Consider the following 19,922-nt stretch of genomic DNA (forward strand, 5'->3'; position numbering starts at 1 on the left):
GACTTTTCAGAAAGATTAGTTAAGAAATTAGTGTCTTTTTGCTACTTGTAACAGTTTTCTTTGTGATGATTTTTTTTTAAAAAAAGGGTTTTGACTTTCAAGCCATACAGTGACTCATCATGAGGATCACAACACTCATTTCCATATTCAAGAAATCAGGTTTCACTTCTCTGTACAGCAGACCACAGAATTATATTCCATTGTAGAAAATCTTTTTGATGTCTCTTCTAAGTCATCAATATTTACACTGTGACAATATCATTTCACTTTCCTTTTTTTCAACTATCAGATATTGCCTTCAAAAAGAAATCAGCGTTATTTCCTTTTCCACTCTGTATAAGAAAGATGGCTTCTACTTCAATCAGATATTGTAAATCCGTTGCTTTGTGAATACTGGTGTTTCCTGGATTGTCACCTGTCCTGTTTTCATGGTTCTGCTGGCATCAGTTGATACTTATCTGAAGAATAAAAATAAAAGAAGAATTCTGTTATTATTCTGAAAGTAAGACTGCTTAAACATATTTGATGGGCCAATGATAATTTTGAATAGATCAAAAAAGTACGCAATGCTCCTAATGTATTCTGATTCTACTGCATCTCTGATAATTACAACTTGCTGATGGTGGCTTTCTTTTCAACCATCCCAGACTGAAACTGTCAACTGGTACAGCACCGATAGTTTAAGTTTATTACTGTGAAAGATCAGAGGCCAGAACAAATAAAAAAACCTCAATGAATATCCAGTTATAATTCTAGAACAAAATAATAAATAACAGATAAAATCTATATTCAAATCACAATTTGGCATCCAGTCTGTCAGTTACGGATAGCCTAGATGAACTATAACATCAATCATTAAACAATGAGGCCCGTAGTCATTGAATACTAAAATATAAATAACAACAACACAAAAGAGTTTATTACATTAGTTGTGTAAAATTGCTACGATGGATTAATCATGTTTTTGATGAATCCCCAGTGCTGTGGCACAGAATCTAGCCACCTGCGCTGTAATCATGGTCTGTTCGTCCTTAAGCAGCCACTGGAGATAAGCAGTGTCGGAATGGCCAGTTTACCTATCAGTTATTGGGAGGGTATGTTTTCCCCCCCCCAAATATCTCTATAGAAAGAGCATTGAAGGAGTATGTGTCCAACAATCTCCACCTCTCCTGAGCTATAGGAGCAGAGTCTTTTAATCAATGGTATCTTTTTACACAGATAGTTTGTATGGTTCCCCCAGACCTCATCAGGATGCCTCCACTTGCAGTTTAAGATGGTATAAAACTGAGAAAAGATGATTCAATTCCAGGACACATCACTCCTTCGAAAGAAACATCAGAATTGACACATGGATAAACCTTTGAGATTCAAACGTGATTTGCAGATTTCATAATTTTTTGGGCATCGCAGAAGTAGGACAGATTGAGTTTGAGTGACATAAATAGCCAGCCCATTGTAGACCCTGACTTGCACACTTTTCTCTCCTTATTCAGTAACTCATTTTGTCTTAACTTTATTCCAGCATGTTAGTCTCTGTGCCCAGCCTACTCAATAATTTCAGTGTTATCATATTTTCCAATTAATATATTTTATAGCGGGGTTTCCTTTCACTATTTCACTGCCCCATATGGTCTTATATGAGTGGCTCTTCATTGCATAATTTGTATTTGCTTGTAGCTTGCATTATGCTTGTTAGTCTTTTTTTTCTTTTACATCACTGCGTGCCATTTATGCAGTAGGATAACATAATCATACATGCACAAGCATCAGTCCCAGAACAAAGTATCACATGAAGCCTTGCAACCATTTTAGGTGTCATTGCAATGCATGTTGGAAAGAGGGATGCCAATAAACACATGACTATAGCTGCCATCTTCAGTTTTTTGATCCCCACACTGTGTATAATCCTGTTAGTTCAAACTTTAAGCATTCAGTTCATGACCTAATAAATATCCTAACACAAACAATAGACTTAATTAGCAGGTTTTCCTCCCTGGTATTTCAACAATGATGAATAGCAACCAGTACTTTACTTTCATGTGCAGAAAAAGAGTGTATTACTCATGTAAATGTTTTCTGTTCATCTTTTTAATATCTTGTTACTTAACTATTTTAGCAATAGCAATGGCAATAGCACTTAGACTTATATGTCATTTCACAATGCTTTACAGCCTTCTCTAAGCGGTTTACAGAGTCAGCATATTGTTTCCAACAATCTGGGTCCTCATTTTACCAACCTTGGAAGGATGAATGGTTGAGTCAACCTTGAGCCAATGAAAATCGAACTGCTGAACTTCTGGCAGTTGGCATTCAACAGAATTAGCCTGCAATACTGCATTCTAACCACTGTACCACCACTGTTATATAGAACTGCAATTGACGTCCATGCATGCTGATTGTTTGCCTAAGTTTATTCCAATATATATTTTTTATCAGCCTTTACTTGGAAAAGCAGGAAATCCCTGATATATTGGACTATAACAGTCAGCGTTCCCAGTAAGCATAATTTACAACTAACTTGGAATCTTAGGAGATCACCAAGATGGGAATGTTATGTTGCATTAATTTGGATCAGGAAAAAGTCAACTTTATTTATTTATTTATTTTATTTATTTATTTATTAGTTTTTATAAACCGCCCTTCTCCCGAGGGACTCGGGGCGGTGTACAGAGGAAGGAAGGTATACAGATGAACAATAAAAATAATAAAAACAATAGTGAAAACAAACTGGGACCCCAATTAACGCTATCATGCCAGGCCGGACTGCTGGAACAGGAAAGTTTTTAAGTCGCGTCGGAAGGTACGGAGGTCGGGGGCCATCCGGATTTCGGTTGGTAAGCTGTTCCAGAGGGCTGGCGCACCCACTGAGAATGCCCTCCCCCTGGGGGCCACCAGCCGACATTCCTTGAGCGGTGGCACCCTGAGGAGGCCCTCTCTGTGGGAGCGCACAGGACGGTGGGGTGCTGACATTGGCAGAAGGTGCTCCCGTAGGTAGTCCGGACCCATGCCATGTAGGGCTTTGTATGTCATTGTTAGCACCTTGAACTTCACACGGAAGGCAACCGGAAGCCAGTGCAGCGCACAGAGGAGAGGTGTGATATGGGAGTATCGGGAGGCTCCCAAGAGTGTCCGTGCCGCTGCACTTTGCACCAGTTGAAGCTTCCAAGTGGATCTCAAGGGCAGCCCCATGTAGAGAGCGTTACAATAGTCTAGGCGAGAGGTCACAAGGGCATGGGTGACTGTACGTAAGGAATCCAGGTCCAGATAAGGCCGTAGTTGGCGAACTAGTCGAACCCGGGAGAAGGCCCCCTTGGTCACAGCTCCTATGTGGTCTTCTAGGGAGAGCTGCGAGTCTAGGAGGACACCCAGGTTGCGGGCCCTATCAACAGGGGGTAGTAACTTGTCCCCGATGTTAAGCAATGGGACGTTCTGAATATCCTGGCTTGCCGGAACGTACAGCCATTCAGTCTTGTCCGGGTTCAGTTGAAGCCTGTTCCTCCCCATCCATTCCCGGACCGCTTTCAGGCAGCGGGACATCACGTCTAGGGCATCACTGATATTGTTTGGAGTTGAGATAAAAAGCTGGGTGTCATCAGCATACTGATGGTACCCTACTCCAAAACTGCGAATGATCTCACCCAGCGGTTTCATGTAGATGTTGAACAGGAGAGGCGAGAGGACCGACCCCTGAGGGACTCCGCAAGCGAGAGGCCTCGGGGTCGACCTCTGTCCCCCTGTCAGCACCGACTGCGAGCGACCCTGGAGAAAGGAGGAGAACCAACGCAGAACCGTGCCTCCCACTCCCAGTCCCCTGAGGCGTCGCAGCAAGATACCATGGTCGATGGTATCGAAAGCCGCTGAGAGGTCTAATAAGACAAGGACAGAGGAATGGCCCCTGTCCCGGGCTCTCCAGAGATCATTCATCAGAGCGACCAATGCCGTCTCCGTGCTGTAGCCCGGCCTGAAACCCGATTGGTACGGGTCTAGATAAACCGCTTCATCCAGGATCTGAGGAAGTTGGTGCGCCACCACGCTCTCAACAACCTTCGCAAGGAAGCGAAGATTGGAGACTGGACGAAAGTTATTCAAAGAGGATGGGTCCAAGGTGGGCTTCTTGAGGAGAGGTCTCACCACCGCCTCCTTCAAGGCGGTGGGGAAGTGACCCTCACTCAGAGAAGCAGAGATGACCGCTAGGAACCAGCCTCGTGTCCCCTCTCGAGCTGCATAGGCCAGCCAGGAAGGGCACGGGTCCAGTAAGCATGTGGAGGAGCTCAACCTTCTCATAATCCTGTCCACTTCCTTAGGAGTTACAGGATCAAATTCTTCCCAGATGACGTCGACAAGACTGTCCATGTCTTGTTCTTCCATCTCAGCCCAGTTGGAGTCCAGGCCAGTTCGAATCCGAGCAATTTTATCCAGCAGATATTGACCGAATTCCTCGGCTCGACCCTGCAAGGGTTCCTCCCTCACCTCTTGGTTTAATAGGGAGCGAGTCACCCTGAACAAGGCAGCCGGGCGATTATCTGCGGACGCGATGAGGGTGGAAAAATAGTTGGATTTTGCCACCCTTATCGCAGCGAGATAAGACCTGGTGAGGATTCTTAGTCGCAATCGGTCGGATTCGGATCGACTGGATCTCCAACGGCTCTCTAGGCCCCGTCTCCGACGCTTCATCTCCCGGAGCTCCTCGGTGAACCATGGGGCTCGCTGGGATCTGCGCCGGGTCAGAGGCCGCAAGGGTACAACTCGGTCCAGAGCCTCCGTGGCTGCCTTTTCCCAGGCTTCCACTAAGGCATCCGCCGAGCTGTGAGCAGGGAGTGCATGCGTGTCCCTAAGCGCTGCCTGGAACTTATCAGGGTCCATTAGGTGCCTATTTATTTATTGACATGTAAACTCCTCTATGCTTCTTTCCCAATAAAGTTAGATATTTTGATTATAATCTATTGAATTCATATTTTAAAATGTAATAAAATATGAAATCACATTTCTATATAATTGTAAGAATTATATAAGTATTGGTAAGAGGAGAACATAGAGAATTAATGAACATACGGATGAAGTACAAAGAACAATATACTGGTAATAGACTGTGTTTAATCTTGCTACCATATTCTATGAATACAGAAGTCTATATTTTGAATGAGATCAAAATGGTGTAAGGTTTAATTTTTCTATGAGTATCAATGACCTGTATTGTAAGTTGGGACTTTATACCAAGATGTCCATGCTGAATCATATCTGATCTTTATAATGGAAAAGTCTAAATTCCTAACATTGTCATTGGGAAATTGTGTAGCAGCACAAGCCAGGATTTCAGCTGAATCTTGAGGAAAGAAATCACAGTGCTTCACTTTTTTGTTCAGGGATATTTTTGGACAGCAATGATCATAGATCAGGCATCTCTGGCCTTTAGAGCTTATGAATAGCTACTCTGAGATGAATAACCTACTTTTTTCTAATCTTGATCCAGCAGAGCTCTTACTGTATTTTTTGACCTTTTCTGTTTGTATAGTATTGAACATAATGTTTAAAATTACTGATTAAAATCATACAAAGCTTAGGAGCTTGCCAACTGCAAATCTGACTATTGTTTGGGAAGATTATTAGAGTCATCTGCTGGCAGTGCAATTTTAAAATCAGATAGCAAAGAAGGTAATTGATAGTATTGCAAGAGAAAATATTTGTGTGTGTCTATTGCAGCAATGTACAGACAAAATATCTTTTTTAAAGGTGTTGATAGGAAGTTTTTAACTTTGTTGCATGTGTTGACATGATACGTAGAAAATCTCTATTTTAAAAAATGGAACACTGTAAACTGTCAGATAATGAAAAAACAGTTTGCTTGTTCCCCATTCACCACCACAAATTTTAATAGCAGTTTTACAGCATATGGATATATATATATATATATATATATATATATATATATGTATATATATATGTATATATATGTATATATATGTATATATATATGTGTGTGTATGTATATATATATATATATATATATATATATATATATATATATATATATATATATATATATATATGTATATATATATATGTGTATATATATATATATATATATATATATATATATATATATATATATATATATATATATATATATATATATATATATATATATATATATATATATATATATATATATATATATATATATATATATATATATATATATATATATATATATATATATATATATCCCCTTCATGGATTACTACCTTGTCGTGGCGAAAGGGCTTGCGTAATTCAATGAAGCTATGAGCTATGCCGTGCAGGGCCACCCAAGACAGAAAGGTCATAGCAGAGAGTTCTGACAAAATGTGATCCACTGGAGAAGGAAATGGCAAACCACTCCAGTATCTTTGCCATGAAAACCCTATGGACAGTACCAAAAGGCAAAATGATATGACGCTGGAAGATGAGCCCCTCAGGTCGGAAGGCGTCCAATATGCTACTGGGGAAGAGCAGAGGGCTAGTACTAGTAGCGCCAGAAAGAATGAAGCGATTGGGCCAAAGCCGAAAGGATGCTCAGCTGTGAATATGTCTGGTGGTGAAAGGAAAGTCCGATGCTGTAAAGATTCTTTCTCCATAGGAACCTGGAATGTAAGATCCATGAATCAAGGAAAGCTGGACATGGTCAAACAAGAGATGACAAGACTAAACATCGACATCTTAGGTATCAGCGAACTAAAATGGACAGGAATGGGTGAATTTAATTCAGATGACCATCAGGTATACTACTGCGGGCAAGAATCCCTCAGAAGAAATGGAGTAGCCTTCATAGTGAATAAAAAAGTAGGAAAAGCAATACTGGGATACAACCCTCAAAATGACAGAATGATCTCAGTTCGAATCCAAGGCAAACCATTCAATATCACAGTAGTCCAGGTCTATGCCCCAACCACCAGTGCTGAAGAGGATGAAATTGACCGGTTCTATGAAGCCCTACAGCACCTTATAGAACTAACACCCAAAAATGATGTCCTTATCATCATGGGAGATTGGAATGCTAAAGTAGGAAGCCAAAAGATAACTGGAATAACAGGCAAGTTTGGCCTTGGAGTACAAAATGAAGCAGGGCACAGGCTGATAGAATTTTGTCAAGAGAATACGATGGTCATAGCAAACACTCTTTTCCAACAACCCAAGAGACGGCTTTACACATGGACATCACCAGATGGTCAACACAGAAATCAGATTGACTATATGCTCTGCAGCCAAAGATGGAGAAGCTCTATACAGTCAGTAAAAACAAGACCAGGAGCTGACTGTGGCTCAGACCATGAGCTTCTTGTTGCAAAGTTTAGGCTTAAATTAAAGAAAGTAGGGAAAAGCGCTAGGCCAGTCAGGTATGAATTAAATCATATCCCTGTTGAATATACAGTAGAGGTGACAAATAGATTTAAGGAATTAGATCTGATAGACAGAGTGCCTGAAGAACTATGGACAGAGGTTAGCAACATTGTACAACAGGTAGCAACCAAAACCATCCCAAAGAAAAAGAAATGCAAGAAAGCAAAATGGCTGTCTGAGGAAGCTTTGAAAATAGCTGAGGAAAGGAGGGAAGCGAAAGGCAAGGGAGAAAAAGAAAGATATGCCCAATTAAATGCAGAATTCTAAAGAATAGCTAGAAGAGATAAGAATGCCTTCTTAAATGAACAATGCAAAGAAATAGAAGAAAACAATAGAATAGGGAGGACCAGAGATCTTTTCAAGAAAATTGGTGAGATGAAGGGAACGTTTCATGCAAAAATGGGCATGATAAAGGACCAAAATGGCAGGGACCTAACAGAGGCAGAAGAGATTAAGAAGAGGTGGCAAAATTACACAGAAGAACTATACAAGAATGAGCTTAATGTCCCTGATAATCACAATGAGTTGGTCACTGACCTCGAGCCAGACATCCTAGAATGTGAAGTGAAGTGGGCCTTAGAAAAGCTGAGCAACAACAAAGCTAGTGGAGGTGACAGTATTCCAGCTGAGCTATTCAAAATCTTAAAAGATGCAGTAAAAGTGCTACACTCAATTTGCCAGCAAATTTGGAAAACTCAACAGTGGCCACAGGATTGGAAAAGATCAGTTTACATTCCAATTCCAAAGAAAGGCAGTGCCAAAGAATGTTCAAACTATCGCACCATTGCACTCATTTCTCATGCTAGTAAAGTTATGCTTAAAATTCTACAAGCTAGACTCCAGCAGTATGTGGATCGAGAACTACCAGAAGTACAGGCAGGATTTCGAAGAGGCAGAGGAACTAGAGATCAAATTTCCAACATACGCTGGATCATGGAGAAAGCTAGAGAGTTCCAGAAAAACATCTACTTCTGCTTCATTGACTATGCTAAAGCCTTTAATTGTGTGGATCATAACAAACTGTGGCAAGTCCTTAAAGAGATGGGCATACCAGACCATCTTATTTGTCTCTTGAGAAACCTATATGCAGGCCAAGAAGCAACAGTGAGAACTGGACACGGAACCACTGATTGGTTCAAAATTGGGAAAGGAGTCCGGCAAGGCTGTATACTGTCGCCTTGCCTATTTAACTTATATGCAGAGCACATCATGAGAAAGGCAGGGCTAGATGAATCAAAAGTTGGAATTAAGATTGCCGGAAGAAACATCAACAACCTAAGATATGCAGATGATACCACTCTAATGGCAGAAAGTGAAGAGGAACTAAAGAGCCTCTTGTTGCGAGTGAAGAAGGAGAGTGCAAAACTTGTGTTGAAACTAAACATTAAGAAAACCAAGATCATGGCATCTGGCCCTCTCAATTCCTGGCAAATAGATGGGGAAGAAATGGAGGTAGTGACAGATTTTATTTTCCTGGGCTCCAAGATCACTGCAGATGGGGACTGTAGCCAAGAAATTAAAAGATGCTTGCTCCTGGGGAGTCAAGCCATGGCAAATCTAGACAGCACACTAAAAAGCAGAGACATCACCCTGTCAACAAAAGTGCGTATAGTCAAGGCTATGGTCTTCCCAGTTGCAATGTATGGCAGTGAAAGCTGGACCATAAGAAAGGCTGAGCGCCAAAGAATTGAAGCCTTTGAAGTATGGTGCTGGAGAAGACTCCTGCGAGTCCCTTGGACTGCAAGGCGATCAAACCGGTCAGTCCTAGAGGAGATCAACCCTGACTGCTCTTTAGAAGGCCAGATCCTGAAGCTAAAACTCAAATACTTTGGCCACCTAATGAGAAGGAAGGACTCACTGGAGAAGAGCCTAATGCTGGGAAAGATTGAGGGCAATAGAAGAAGGGGACGACAGAGAATGAGGTGGCTGGATGGAGTCACTGAAGCAGTAGGCGTGAGCTTAAATGGACTCCAGAAGATGGTAGAGGACAGGAAGGCCTGGAAAAATTATGTGAACCCTTTGGGATTACGTGGAGTTTTGCATGAATTGGCCATAAAATGCGCTCTAAACGTCATGTAAGTCACAACAATAGAAAAACACAGTCTGCTTAAAATAATACTACACAAACATTAGCTGATGTCATGTTTTAATTGAACATAAGATGGAAACATTCACAGTGCAGGGTGGAAAAAGTATGTGAACCTTTGGACTTAATAACTGGTTGACCCTCCTTTGGCAGCAATAACCTCAACCAAATGTTTCCTGTAGTTGCAGATCAGACCTGCACAACGATGTGGAGTAATTTTGGCCCACTCCTCTTCACAAAACTGTTTCAGTGTAGCAATATGTAGAACCTTATTTAACACGCCCAAGATGGCGGACGTGCGTGGCAGGAGCTTCGGCAATTTTAGCAATGTGGCGACCCTGGGGAGCTTCACAGTGATATTTGAGTCCTGTGAAGGTTTCGGGTGAGGATGAGGACGAGGACGAGGTGAGCTGAGCTTCGGTGCCTGCCTTTGGAATGCCTATATGGTTTACCTTGGCTCTGGGAGCCTGGACTCTCCGAGGGCTCCGAGGACTCCGAGGACTCTTTGAGGACTGTCAGCTGAGCCCGGAGGAGCCCGGAGGAGTTTCTGGACGGCTTGGTGGACATGGAAGAGCTGAGCAGAGCCCCGTGCTGTACGGCGCCGATCAGCTGTTTGTCGGTGCCGCAGGGGCCCGGCGAACTCCGATGGAGGCTGTTGGACGCGGAGGAGCTGGGCGGAGCCCCGATGGAGGCTGCTGAGGTGCCCGAAAAGATTTTTCGCTGGAGCTCTGCTCAACGTGGCGCCGACCAGCTGACCGTCTGTGCAGCGGGGGTCTCGAGACCCCCTCTACGGAGCCTGGTGGCGTTCCTGAGACCTGTGACGCCCGGATTAATTCTTTATAGCTCGGTGGTGCTCCGGAACGCCTTCCTGCTGCTTGGGGAGCCGCGTATTGTTGGACTGACTATGAATCGCGGCTTGGAGCAACGGGGGTGTGTGTGAAAATGCTGGAGTGGTGGAGACGTCGTCTGGCTGGTGTCCGAGATGGCTGACGGTGAAGGGAGTTGGCCTCTCTGACATGGTGACCTGGCCTGGTGGTGGAACGCGGACGCTGTTGCCTCGGACGTTTGTGAGGCAAAATTTAATCTCTGTGCCGCCAGAAAATGATTAGACCATGTTGTGGTTTCCTTCTTGGCTGACTATCACCCGGTCTTTTTGCAACATGGAATTGACTTATACAATCAGAATCTCTCCTACCATTTTGTGACTATACCGGCTTATTAATCCTGATGTATTTTATAGATTCTTTTGCTCTAACTCCCTCCTCTTCTCCCCCCTCCCCTATAATGGAAGGTCCGGGTTATAACCACTGTGGGAGAGTGGTTAAGATTTTACAACTGCTGCCTCCCAGAGGTGAGAGCTCTGGGTGGTATTGCTCCCCCGGTTTTATGTACCAGGCTGCTCCCCGGCCTCGACCGCCGTGAGAGGGCGGGATTCGATCTGCTCCGGGGTTTCCCAGCTCTAGTGGCAGTGGAGCTGGGCTGGCTCTCTGGTCATTTGCCTCCGACTTATTTATTTTGAGATCCTCCCGTATCGATCTGGTCTGCCTTGCTGTCTTTTTTGTCGGACTTGTTTAATGATCATGCGTCTGACTTATTCTAGCACGGTCTTACACGCCCTCAGGGGCCCCCCCCATCCTGGGAGCGACCCGCCTTACTCTTTACACCTCCTCTTGATGAAGGGCCCGATTGTTGGGACCCTGAGAGATGGTTGGGCACGGGTAGGGGCCTCCGATATAAGCCAAATAAGAGGCCCCTGGTTAGTTTTTTGGTTAAATTTTTTAGGAGGTTAGGGAGGGGGGTGGGAACTTCTTTTGGTTGTTCGGATATGGGGGGCAGTCCAGCAACCGTTGTTCAGGCCAGGGCCGGGATTGATCGCGGAGGGGAAGAGCGGGGGTCGGTTGCCCCCGGGGCTCCAGGGCAAGTCGTGGGATTGCCCATTCCCACGACGTTAGGGAATGGCAGCAGGTGTAGGAACAGAGGGCCATATCGATCTCAGGGAAGGCCTCTCCGCTACTTGCAAGCGGTGAGGCGTTCTGACCCTCTTGTTCTGCCCCGAGGTCCCGGGAGTGAGGATGTGCAGCCTCCTGAGCTCCGGCTGGTGTACTTGAATGCCAGGTCTGTCGTCAATAAAGCTCCTCTCGTCCGTGACTTGGTCGAGTGTGAGCAGGCGGACCTGGCTTGCATCACGGAGACTTGGTTGGGCCCAGAGGGCGGTATTCCTCTGGCTGATCTTTGCCCACCAGGTTTCCGGGTGCTACACCAGCCTCGGGCTCAGGGTAGGGGTGGGGGAGTGGCCGTTGTTATGAGGGAGACCTTAGGTCCGCGGGAGGCCACCGTTCCGCAGATAGTTGGGTGTGAGTCTCTCTTTTTGAGATGCGGCCCTGGTGCGCAGTTGGGCTTGCTGCTGGTGTACCTTTCGCCTAGTCATGCAGTAGCAGCCCTGCCTGAGCTTCTCGATGTCCTCTCTGGGTTGGTGGTTGAGTTCCCGAAACATATAGTTTTGGGGGACTTCAATCTACCATCTCCGGGAGGATCATCTGAGTTGGCTCGGGAGTTCATGGCTTCCATGACGGCCATGGACCTGACGCAAGTAATTTCAGGACCGACTCATGAGGGAGGCCACACCCTTGACCTAGTTTTTCTATCTGGTCGGTGGTTAGATGATCTTGGTGGGGGCTCCCCAATTATTATGCCCCTGTCATGGACCGATCATCATCTCCTGCGGCTGGTCTTCCGTTTTGCTACCCCCCACCGTGGGTGTGTGGAACCAGTTAGATGGTACCGCCCCAGATGCTTAATGGATCCCGAGAGGTTCCAGGCAGCGCTGGGATCCCCACCTGCCTCCCCCACTCACAGCTCGGCAGATGCCTTAGTGGAAGCCTGGGAAAGGGCAGCCACTGAGGCTCTTGACCGAGTTGTACCCTTGCGGCCCCTGACCCGATGCAGATCCCGTCGAGCTCCATGGTTCTCCGCGGAGCTCGGGGAGATGAAGCGTCGGAGACGGGGCCTAGAGAGCGGTTGGAGGTCCAGCCGATCCGAATCCGACCGATTGCGACTAAGAACCTATATTAGGTCTTATCTCGCTGCGATAAGGGTGGCGAGGTCTAATCACTTCGCTACCCTTATCGCGTCCGCAGATAATCTCCCGGCCGCCCTGTTTAGGGTGACTCGCTCCCTCCTTAATCAAGAGGTGAGGGAGGAACCCTTGCAGGGTCGTGCCGAGGAGTTTAACCATTATCTGTCGGACAAAATCGCTCGGATTCGGACCGGTCTGGACTCTGACTGGGCAGAGTCTGACGATCAGGACACGGGCGGTCTTGTCGATATCACCTGGGAGGAGTTTGATTCTGTGACTCCGGAGGAAGTGGACAGGATTATGGGGAGGCTGAGCTCCACCACATGTTTATTGGACCCGTGCCCTTCCTGGCTGGTTTATGCAGCCCGGGAGAGGACACGCAGCTGGTTCCAAGCAGTTATATCAGCTTCTTTGAGTGAGGGTAGCTTCCCTGCCGTCTTGAAAGAGGCGGTGGTGAGGCCTCTCCTCAAGAGGCCTGCTTTGGACCCAGCTGTATTGAACAACTTTCGTCCGGTCTCCAACCTTCGCTTTCTTGCAAAGGTTGTTGAGAGTGTGGTGGCGCATCAGCTCCCTTTGGTCCTGGATGAAGCGGATTATCTAGACCCGTACCAATCGGGTTTCAGGCCCGGGCACAGCACGGAGACGGCATTGGTCGCGCTGGTGAATGATCTCTGGAGGGCTCGGGACAGGGGTCATTCCTCTGTTCTAGTCCTATTAGACCTCTCAGCGGCTTTCGATACCATCGACCATGGTATCCTGCTGCGGCGTCTCAGGGGATTGGGAGTGGGAGGCACGGTCTTACAGTGGTTCTCCTCCTATCTCCAGGGACGCTCGCAGTCGGTGTTGACAGGAGGGCAGAGGTCGACCGCGAGGTCTCTCATTTGTGGAGTTCCTCAGGGGTCGGTCCTCTCGCCTCTCCTGTTCAACATCTACATGAAACCACTGGGTGAGATCATTCGTGGTTTTGGAGTTGGGTATCATCAGTATGCTGATGATACCCAGCTTTTCCTTTCGACCCCAAACCACCCCAGTGATGCCCTCAACGTGATGTCCCGTTGCCTGGAGGCGGTTCGGGTCTGGATGGGGAGGAACAGACTTCAACTCAACCCCGGGTCTATTCGGATATTCCATCTATCTCTATGGGGGGTGAATTATTACCCCCCGTAGATAGGGCTCGCAACTTGGGAGTCCTCCTAGATTCACGGCTCACCTTGGAAGATCACATGGTGGCTGTGACTAGGGGGGCTTTCGCCCAGGTTCGCCTGGTGCGTCAGTTGCGGCCCTATCTAAGCCGGGATGATTTATGCACGGTCACTCACGCGCTCGTGACCTCTCGTCTAGACTACTGCAACGCTCTCTACATGGGGCTTCCATTGAGGACCACCCGGAGGCTCCAACTGGTACAGAATGCAGCCGCGAGAGTTGTATTGGGAGTCTCCCGATACTCCCATGTCACACCTCTGCTCCGTGAGCTGCATTGGTTGCCAGTTGTCTTCCGGGTGAGATTCAAGGTGCTAGTAATGGTGTTTAAAGCCCTACATGGCAGGGGTCCGGAGTACCTTAGGGAACACCTGCTGCCGGCGTCTACTTCCCTCCGCCCTGTGCGTTCCCACAGAGAGGGCCTCCTCAGGGTGCCACCGGTCAGAGAATGTCGACTGGTGGCCCCCAGGGGGAGATCCTTCTCTGTGGGCGCCCCGGAGCTATGGAACCAGTTACCGGTTGAGCTCTGGACGGCGCCCAATCTTCGCTCCTTTCGCCGCGATCTGAAAACATACTTGTTCGAGCAAGCCGGTCTGGCCTGAGGGGGGATTGGTGGGGTTTTTACTATTTTTATTGGGGTTTTTAGTATGTATTAACTGTATTTTTTAATTGGGCATGTATTTAATTACCTTTTATCTTTTGTAAATTTCTGTGTTTTATTCTTGCCCTGTACACCGCCCTGAGTCCTTCGGGAGAAGGGCGGTATAGAAATATTAATAAATTAAATTAAATTAAATTAAATATTCTTGGGATGTCTGGTGTGAATCGCTCTCATAAGGTCATGCCACAGCATTTCAATCGGGTTGAGGTCAGGACTCTGACTGGGCCACTCCAGAAGGCGTATTCTGTTCTGTTGAAGCCATTGTTTTGTTGAATTACTTGTATGCTTTGGGTCATTGTCCTGTTGCATCACCCATCCTCTGAGGAGCTTCAGTTGGCGGACAGATGGTCGTACGTTTTCCTGCAAAATGTCCTAATAAACTCTGGAATTCATTTTCCCATCAATGACAACAATCCGTCCAGGCCCTAAGGCAGCAAAGCAGCCCCAAACCATGATGCTCCCTCCGCCATGTTTTACAGTGGGGATGAGGTTTTGATGTTGGTGTGCTGTGCCTTTTTTTTCCACATATAGTGTTGTGTGTTTTTCCCAAACAACTCAGTTTTGGTTTCATCTGTCCACAGTATATTTTGCCAGTAGTGCTGTGGAACATCCAGGGACTCTTTTGCAAACTCCAAATGTGCTGCAATATTTTTTTTGGACAGCAATGGCTTTCTCCGTGGTGTCCTCCCATGTACTCCATTCTTGTTTAATGTTTTCCTTATTGTAGATGTGTCAACAAAAATGTTAGCATGTGCCAGAGATTTCTGTAGGTCTTTAGCTGACACTCTAGGATTCTTCTTTACCTCATTAAGCATTATGCGCTGTGCTCTTGCAGTCATTTTTACAGGACGACCATGCCTAGGGAGAGTAGCAACAGTGCTAAACTTTCTCCATTTGTAGACAGTCTGTGGACACATGAACATCAAGGCTTTTGGAGATACTTTTGTAACCCTTTCCAGCTTCATGCAAGTCAACAATTCTTGATCGTAGGTCTTCTGAGAGCTCTTTTCTGCGAGGCATGGTTCACATCAGACAGTGCTTCTTGAGACCAGTAAACCCAAACAGGTGTGTGTTTTTAAAGGGCAGGACAGCTGTCAGCAACACATCCAATATCATCACACTGATTGGAGTCAAGGTTGGCTCACTCCTGGCTCCAATTAGCTCTTGGAGAAGTCATTAGGCTAGGGGTTCACATACTTTTTCCACCCTGCACTGTGAATGTTTCAAATCTTATGTTCAATTAAAACATGACAACAGCTGTTTGTGTAGTATTATTTTAAGCAGACTGTGTTTTTCTATTGTTGTGACTTACATGACGTTTAGAGCGCATTTTATCGCCAATTCATGCAAAACTCCACATAATCCCAAAGGGTTCACATACTTTTTCTTGCAACTGTATGTATATATATATACATACATACTTCTCCCAGAAGAAGGAAGAAGAAGCCACCAGCCTGATGATGACGGATGGGATTCCGTCGAAACGTTGCGCCTACACCTTCATTTCTACGCGGGGAAAAAACCCGAATGACCAAAGGTCCACATACAGACACCCGCGAAAACCTCAGAAAACATATATATATATATATATATATATATATATATATATATATATATATATATATATATATATATATATATATATATATATATATATATATATATATGTGTGTGTGTGTGTGTGTGTGTGTGTGTAAATTACTAACAAAGAATTAAGGGAGACTGAGATGCATTTCTGACTCTTTAGTCTTCATCAGTCAGCCATACCCTTCTGAGATTCGAACCTGGGCTGATTGCATATTAGGCAGTATATTTACCTCTTGAGCCACAGGATCTCTCTCGCTCTGTTAGCTTTCTGCAAGGGGAGATATGTGTCAAATGTTAACTATTTAGATTACCTTGCTAGGCCCCAAACATGGGGCAAATCTTTATTTCCTGTTTTCAGCCTATCTTGAAGGCCATCGAACAGGCTGTAGTCACACCGGACAGTTCATATATTTGTGTAAATTACTAACAAAGAATTAAGGGAGACTGAGATGCATTTCTGATGCATTTACACAAATATATGAACTGTCCGGTGTGACTACAGCCTGTTCGATGGCCTTCAAGATAAATAGTTAACATTTGACACACACACACACACACACACACACACACACACATATATATATATATATTATGTAGATCTTTGGTCATTCGGGGTTTTTCCCACATCAATTTAAGTTGGACCTTTTAAGATAGCTGTTAATTTCAGGATATATATATATATATATATATATATATATATATATATATATATATATATATATATATATATGTTTTCTGAGGTTTTTGCGGGTGTTTGTATGTAGATCTTTGGTCATTTGGGTTTTTTCCCACGTAGAATTGGAGGTATCATGGCAACATTTCGACGAAAACCCATCTGTCATCCTCAGGCTGGTGACTTCAGCTTCGTTCTTCTGGGAGAAGTGTGTGATAGTGGTTGTTTTTTCTTCTTTTTTAAACTGCCAGAGGGGGTGTGTTCTGTGAGTGGAGGCTTGGCTTGGAAACCCGCCTTGATTGACAGATGAGTCCCAATCACCAAGAATGATACCAGACCTAAACTCATGATAACATCACATGACATCACCACCACACAACCATTCAAAAAGCAAATCCGAAACCACAACGATAACGACACACAACCACAAAACAGAAACCTAACTACAGCTGCAACATTAGCCTCTTTAAACCCCTCCAAACCACATAATAAGCAAATTGACACCCACTATAAAAACATGGCACCACCACAAACACGGAGCCGAACAAAAGCAGCACAACTCACCAGTTCAGGTCTAAGGCTGGCAGCTGAGACCAGCCCATCCACTCAAAACACATCCCCACCCAATCAGAACACAGCCCCCATTCAAAACACACTCCCACCCAATCAGAACACAGCTAAGCCCCCACCCAATCAGAGCACACCTCCACCCCATCAGAACACAGCCAAGCCTCCACCCACAGAACACACCCCCTCCGGCAGTTTAAAAAAGAAGAAAAAACAGCCACTATCACACACTTCTCCCAGAAGAACAAAGCTGAAGTCACCAGCTTGAGGATGACAGATGAGATTTCGTCGAAACGTTGCCCTGATACCTCCAATTCTACGTGGGAAAAAACCCAAATGACCAAAGATCTACATACAAACACCCGCAAAAACCTCAGAAAACACACACACACACACACACACACACACACACACACACACACACACACACACATATATATATATATATATATATATATATATATATATCCTGAAATTAACAGCTATCTTAAAAGGTCCAACTTAAATTGATGACAGAAAGCACCATATAAATAACACCATAATTCATCATTCGTAGAGACTGAAAAGCCACCCTAATTCTTAACCTCTTTCCCCAAGTGTCTTTTTACTGTATTTCATTGGGAATAACTTATTAAATGGGCTATATAACATGCCAAAGAAGGTTAACTATGCGAATCTTATAGTTGCAAAAGGTCTTTAATAAAAAAATCAGTTGGTGGAAGTTATCACTGCATTTTTACAGCTTCAAAGTATATTAAATTGAAGGAACACGTGGATGTATGAAAAAGTAAAGCAAAAGCAGACACAATGTCCATTTTCTGATTTTATCTTTTCAACATTACTTTTTAGAGATTTTTTTTAAGTTGAGCTGTTAATGTACATTAAAAAAAATGCCTACAGTATCATGGTCAGATGAAAATGAAATAATATAGTGTAACCTGTTTAACTGACATTGCTTAATAATGAAAAAAAAAACCTCATTGAAGGTCAATAGGAAATTAAATAAGCTGATGAGCTGTGACTTATGTTCAGTTTAGTAAAAGGCCATTCAAGGAAGAGAAGCCTATAACTGGCTATAAATTATATCACTATAAATCCATAGCCTTTTGATACGTCTATTGATATCATGTTCATTGGGTTGTGATGCAGAGATCTTGCTAAGCAGGACAAATGAAGCTAGTAAAGTACTTTTCCTTCATTATACAACATAAACGTGGCTTAATAGTCAAAGATTTCTTGCTATTCCAGAATGAAGAGGGAATCATATTGAGCTTGGAAACTACATATAATTTTACCAATCTCTATTATTTTTATTACATCCACTTTTTGTTGCTCTCATTTATGTGACTTGTAACCATTGATATGCTTTTTAATACTGATTTTTATGTGTAGCTTCGTTCAAAACAAATGCACTCAGCTTTGTTCTGGTTCTGTAGCAGTCAATGGCCACAAAAATAGTTTTTGGATACTTAAAGGCTCTTCCAGGACATAATGATAGTTGGCAGTAGGGACTTCAAAGAGTTTGATAAATTGGCAGAATGTGTTTTCCACCATCCACAGAATCCAATCCAAAAATGGTATCATCATTCATCACCATCACTTTAGACAATCATTCTTTCCAACTTAAACATTAATTAGAATCTGTTTACAATTTATTTTTTCCATTTAACAATAAATTACGGATCTAGAACCTTAGAATAAACTAAACATCCTAGTATTATAAAGTGTCATCAAGGGAAGTAGAAGAAAATATTTTTTGAAGGTAAAATTGTATATTCTTAAATGATTACAGTTCACTTAAAGTCTGAAGAATGTCTAAATGTAGATTCTCTGAGAAAATATAATTCAGACTAGCAAAACCATCAAATTTTTGCCACTACCTCTTCTAATATTAATACTTTATAATAATGTATATGGATAAAGGAATGAAATCAAAGGGACTCTGATATAACCTTAAACATTTAAAATGAATTACCCACTTCAGAGTAAATACATTTTGGAAATAGAAGTAAAGCCATTACAATATATTTTAAAAGGAATTCCATTAATGTAAAAGTTTCTCCCTCAAAAAAAAGGAACCCGACTGGCGAAATATATTTAGTTGTTCCTGTACTTTTCACACACACACAAATTTTATATAACTGTTATCTTCACTTGCTTTTTAGCATAGAACTTTGAATTCAGAATTCAGTCCTTCAGCTTTAGAATCATATGGCTCCAAGCAATGCTAAGATAAAGAAACTAGCCTATTTTGAGAGAGAAAAATATACAATATTATTTTATTGGAACAAATCTTGTAAAATTCTATTATAGCAAATGTAGCTGGCATTTTGTTAATAACATAAAATGAATAGATTTGTGTAAGTATTTATAAAGGTTGAGCATTCAAATCAGTTTCATTTGTAATATACACTATAGCTGTATTCTGTTCACCATACTGGAAAGAACAAAATAATCATCTGTGGTATCATAAAGAATATAAAACAGAGTTCAAAACCCTCACCAATCTCATTTTCTTTTTTCATTTATTTATTTTTCTGTATTATCATTTCAAAACACTAGTATAAACACATACAGGTAGCCACACAGATTTTTGATTGATGAAAAAATAAAGTTGTATTATATTTTTATTATTGGTCTAAATTATATCCCCACCACCACCAGAAGCAATGGGCAAGCAACTCACCTATGCAAA

The sequence above is a fragment of the Vipera berus genome, assembly GCF_964194415.1.
Source record: "Vipera berus genome assembly, chromosome: 2".
NCBI classification, from domain to species: Eukaryota; Metazoa; Chordata; class Lepidosauria; order Squamata; family Viperidae; genus Vipera; species Vipera berus.